Source organism: Pseudophryne corroboree, chromosome 4 (genome assembly GCF_028390025.1).
Source record: "Pseudophryne corroboree isolate aPseCor3 chromosome 4, aPseCor3.hap2, whole genome shotgun sequence".
Classification (NCBI taxonomy): Eukaryota; Metazoa; Chordata; class Amphibia; order Anura; family Myobatrachidae; genus Pseudophryne; species Pseudophryne corroboree.
The window spans coordinates 637125962-637131961 of record NC_086447.1 but is presented as its reverse complement, the minus strand read 5'-3'; positions in this window follow the sequence as shown (position 1 = coordinate 637131961).

Genomic DNA, 6000 nt, shown 5'->3' with positions numbered 1-6000 from the left:
CAGAAATAACACGGGCAGATCACGAAGAATATGTTAGGGAAAATAGCTCTTAATTTCAGAAAGCTTATTGCAGACAAGCTTTCCAGCTTGACCTTTTCCTCTGGAAATACTTCCCTTGGAAAGACTGCTCCCCAGCCTTGGAGATCTTCATGCATGGACACCAGGATCTAATCCTGGATCCCGAACCTTCGTCCCTCTAGGAGGTGAGACTGTGCAGACACCACAGGAGCGATATCCTGGCCATTAGGATTATATTTCGGTGCATGTGCAGGTGAGACCCGGACCACATTTCCAACTGGTCCCGTGAAAACCACTCTGGCATTTGACCTGCTCACCGAAAAGGCCTCTTAGGCCGCACCCATCTTCTTCATCAGTGGAACATATTGATGGATTGTCACTGCAAATCTGATCTGACTCTGGATCCTCAGACCTCTTTCCACAGGAAAACACAGAACCTCAACCGTTCAGTATCTACTCTGATACCCACCTCCGACATCCTCGTCGTTCCAGCCATTCCCTGTGTTGAAGAACAGTCAGAAAGAAACAACGATTTGGACCACTTGTTTCCTGACCTCGCCGTAATCAGGGGAGCGTCTCAGTACAGAATAACAATGGCTCTTACTATTGAAAGAAAACCATCATACTGCCAACACTCCGGTGAAATGGCAAAGACAATTCTGGATATCAACCCAGGTAGGCTAAATGCTGAGTAAACTGCAGTTAAACCCTTTTTCTACCTTTACGTGCTGGAGCTCCCTGGCCTGAGAGATTCCATCCTGTAGTTCAACTTCGTAAGTAGAAGTCTTTGTTTCTTTTTTTTTTTTTTAACAGAGACAGCAGGACAAAGTCCTGAACCTGACGCAACTCTGGTATGGCGTTGCGCAGTGCCAGATTAAGGACCATATGGGCCTGGAGCTGAAATTTATGGAGGGCCTATTGTGTACCGCCGAAGGGGGTGTGACCAGCAACAGTACTAGTACTAGTGTCTGCTACTAGTGTTCAGTGCAGTGAATATCAAAACAATCTAAAAATACGTATTATTATGGCCCAGATTTATCAGGCCTTGGAGAGTGATACATTGCACAGTGATAAAGCACCAATCTGCTCCTCTCATTTTTCAAACACAGCCTGTAACATGGCAGTTAGGAGCTGATTGGTACTTTACCACTGTGCATTTTATCACTCTCCAAGACTTTATAAATCTGGGCCTTTGGTTAGTGATGTGCAGTTAGGTGCTGGCTAGTGTCTAACAGAAATGTGTAGGATGCAATGTGTGTACAACACATACAATATGAAACAATTGACAGTGCTCAGGGTGAGTTTGTGAGGTAAGCGTGTAAAGACAGGTACGGATGTGGGGGCCGCTGGCGGTCAGTAGAAGTCCGCTGAGGGAACACTTGTATAGCAGTGTCCTGGAGATGATAGCTAGACGTCCGGCTTTGAGTATGTGCTTGTGGTTTTGTGGTGCCAAGCGCTCTGTCAGTGCAGTTATATATGTATGCCAACTGGCTGGTGGTATAACTTACAGCTGGTCGGAGATGCGTGCCTCTGTCTGCAGCAGCAATTCATCCCAGCTTCCTTAGCAATCAGCAGCAGCCAGATACCTCAGTCACGATCTCCCGGGCCGCCTTCCTGGAGCGGCGTTTGGCTGCTGCCAGGAGAGGGATGGCAAAGAAAACCAGCCGGGGAAACTTCTGTAAGCAGCCCCAATGGAGGCAGGGATTGCTAAGGGGACCGGGATCCCCCGAGCCCGACGAGCAGTGGCCCTTCCAGCACCCTAACAGCTGTGACTCCACTCCAACGCCACTAACACAGCCCCTCACAGTGCACATAACTTTGCTGAACGCACAAAGACTGAGCATCCAGACGTGCAGATCACCTGTCTGAGCATGGCCGCCAATGTGAGCAACCCAGAGTCTGTACACACACAAACACACACACATACACCCTATTTCCAATTCCCCCCCTCAGCCTGTCCCCAGTCACTCCAAACACAACATGTCCCCTTCAGGAACTACACTACACACACACAGCCTGTTCCCCCAGACCCCCCCTTCACTATCCGGCCAAGCAGCAAAGTCACCCGATGTCCACGGTGGTGGGGAGGTGCCTGTGCCATGTCACACAGTGTGACATCACGGCGCAGGGGAAGAGAGGAGACATTTTGCGGTGCAGGGAGGGCAGCTGGGGCTGTGACAGGCGGTGAAGGGGAGGGGTTGTAAAGTAGCAGTGTCTGTGGGCTGTTTCTAGCAGCGGAGCAGATCCTGTGGGCCTATTATGATGGGCGGGCCTGGAGCTGCAGCTCCACCTGCCCCATTGTTATTCCAGCTCTGGTCACAGTATCTGCATGCACCCCTCCACCCTGTGCTGCAGGGCCGACAAGATATGTCTGTGAATGACGTCGTTCACAGACATATTGCTGGTACACACGCGCCGATCAGTTAACGATATATATCGGCCATTCAACTGAATGGCCGATATATCGTCCAGTGTGTACCCAGTATTTCTGACACGGACCCCATTTACTGACAGATACATACTAACACAGATTCCACTAACTGATAAACACTGACACACTTACTAACATACACCCCACTCACAGAATATCCCCCTTACTGACATACACCACTTACTAACACAGATACAACTCACTGACACAGCCGACCTTTAATGACAGACAGCCATTACTGACACGGACACCCTTTACTGACAAAACATTGACACACACACTTATTGACACAGACACCCCTTACTGACTCACACACAGCAGATAAACTTACTGACACATACCACTTACTGACAGACATTACTTACTGACAAACACAGATAACTTACGGACACAGCTCACTTACAGACAGACATTACTTACTGACACACAGATAACTTACTGACACAGACCACTTACTGAGAGACATTATTTACTGACACACACAGATAGATAACTTACTGACACAGGGGACATGATTAACATTTACAAATATATAAGGGGGCAATACACAGAGCTAACGTGGGATCTGTTTTTTATAAGATCAGCACAGAGGACACATGGACACTCGCTTAGGTTAGAATATAGGAGATTTCGCACACAGAGGCGAAAAGGTTTTTTCACAGTAAGGACAATACGAATTTGGAATTCCCTGCCTGAGAGAGTAGTAATGGCGATACTTTTAAGAATGGGTTAGAAAAATTCCTAATGGATAAGGATATAAAGGGTTATGGTGGTAGGCCACGCACTAAAACAAAATGTAAAAATTAACAAAACAAAAAAAAAATCCTAAAAATAATAAAGCGTAGGAGCCCCCAAATGGGTTGAACTCGATGGACAAATTGTCTTATTTCAATCTCAAAAACTATGTAACGTACTGATTTACAGTGCCGTAACTAGATATTTTAGTGCTGTGTGCAAGGAACATCACCGGCGCCCCCCCCCCCCCCCAAATACAAAACAGGGCCAGTGCGCCCAAAATATAGGGGCGTGGATTCATGGGGAAGGGGTGTGGCCACAGACCACCCTTTTACACATTACGTCAGACAGAGCTCCCTTTTACATATTATGGCAGGCAGAGTCCCCTTTTACACATTACGGCAGGTAGGGTCCCTTTTGTACACTAGGCAGGCAGAGTCCTCTTTTTTACACATTAGGCAGGCTGAGTCCCTCTTTTTACACATAAGGCAGACAGAGTCCCCCTTTTTTTTTTTTACACATTACAGGAGCAGAGTCCCTTTTTTTTCTTACACAGTACACAGGACAGTCCCCCTTTTTTACACATTAGGCAGGCTGAGTCCCTCTTTTTACACATAAGGCAGAGTCCCCCTTTTTACACATTATGCAGGCAGTCCCCCTTTTTACACATTAAGCAGGCAGTCCCTCTTTTTACACATAAGGCAGACTGAGTCCCCCTTATTACACATTATGCAGGCAGGCCCTCTTTTTACACATAAGGCAGACTGAGACCCCCTTTTTTCACATTATGCAGCAGAGTCCCCCTTTTTTACACATTAGGCAGGCTGAGATAGGCAGGAGATAGGCGGCGGCAGGCGGGAGATAGGCTGCGTCGGCAGCAAGTAGTGAGAAAGCGGCTGTACGGGTGGGGGGTATGAGGCCAGATGGTGCACCCTCAGTGCATCTGCGCTGTGGGCAAGGCACCAATGGCACACACCTAGTTACGGCCCTGCTGACAGACATTACTTACTGACACACACAGACAGATATTTTACGGATGCAGACCACTTACTGACAGACATTACTTACTGACACACACACACACACACACACACACAACTTAGTGACACAGACCACTTACTGACAGACATTACTTACCGACACACACAACTTACTGACACAGACCACTTACTGACAGACATTACGTACAGACACACACAACTTACTGACACAGACCACTTACCGACACACACAACTTACTGACACAGACCACTTACTGACAGACATTACTTACCGACACACACAACTTACTGACACAGACCGCTTACTGACAGACATTACTTACAGACACACACACACAACTTACTGACACAGACCACTTACCGACACACACACACAACTTACCGACACAGACCGCTTACTGACAGACATTACTTACCGACACACACACAACTTACTGACACAGACCACTTCCTGGCAGACATTACTTACCGACACACACAACTTACTGACACAGACCGATTACTGACAGACATTACTTACCGACACACACACAACTTACTGACACAGACCACTTCCTGACAGACATTACTTACCAACACACACACAGACCACTTACTGACAGACATTACTTACCGACCCACACAACTTACTGACACAGACCGCTTACTGACAGACATTACTTACAGACACACACACAACTTACTGACACAGACTACTTACCGACACACACACACACAACTTACTGACAAAGACCGCTTACTGACAGACATTACTTACCGACACACACACAACTTACTGACACACACAACTTACTGACAAAGACCACTTCCTGACAGACATTACTTACCAACACACACACAGACCACTTACTGACAGACATTACTTACCGACACACACACACACACAGACCACTTACCAACAGACACACAGACAACTTACTGACACAGACCGCTTACTGACAGACTTTACTTACCGACACACACACAACTTACTGACACAGACCACTTCCTGACAGATATTACTTACCAACACACACACAGACCACTTACTGACAGACATTACTTACCGACCCACACAACTTACTGACACAGACCGCTTACTGACAGACATTACTTACAGACACACACACAACTTACTGACACAGACTACTTACCGACACACACACACACACAACTTACTGACAAAGACCGCTTACTGACAGACATTACTTACTGACACACACACAACTTACTGACACACACAACTTACTGACAAAGACCACTTCCTGACAGACATTACTTACCAACACACACACAGACCACTTACTGACAGACATTACTTACCGACACACACACACACACACAGACCACTTACCAACAGACACACAGACAACTTACTGACACAGACCGCTTACTGACAGACATTACTTACCAACACACACACACTAACACACACACAGACAACATACTGACGCAGACCACTTACCGACAGACATTACTTACCGACACACATACACAACATACTGACACAGACTACTTACCGACAGACATTACATGCTGGCACACACAGACAACTTACTGACACAGACCACTTACTGACAGACTTTACTTACCGACACACACACTACTTACTGACACGGACCACTTACTGACAGACATTACTTACCGACACACACAGCTTACTGACACAGACCACTTACTGACTGACATTACTTACTGACACACACAGACAGACAACTTACTGAAATAGAGGGAAAGGGAGATCCTGGTGTGTTCTGCGACACGCCAGGTTTTGCACGTCTGCTCCAAAATACACGACCATGCTTTTCTCACAGATAGTGGCCTACTCCCCCAGGA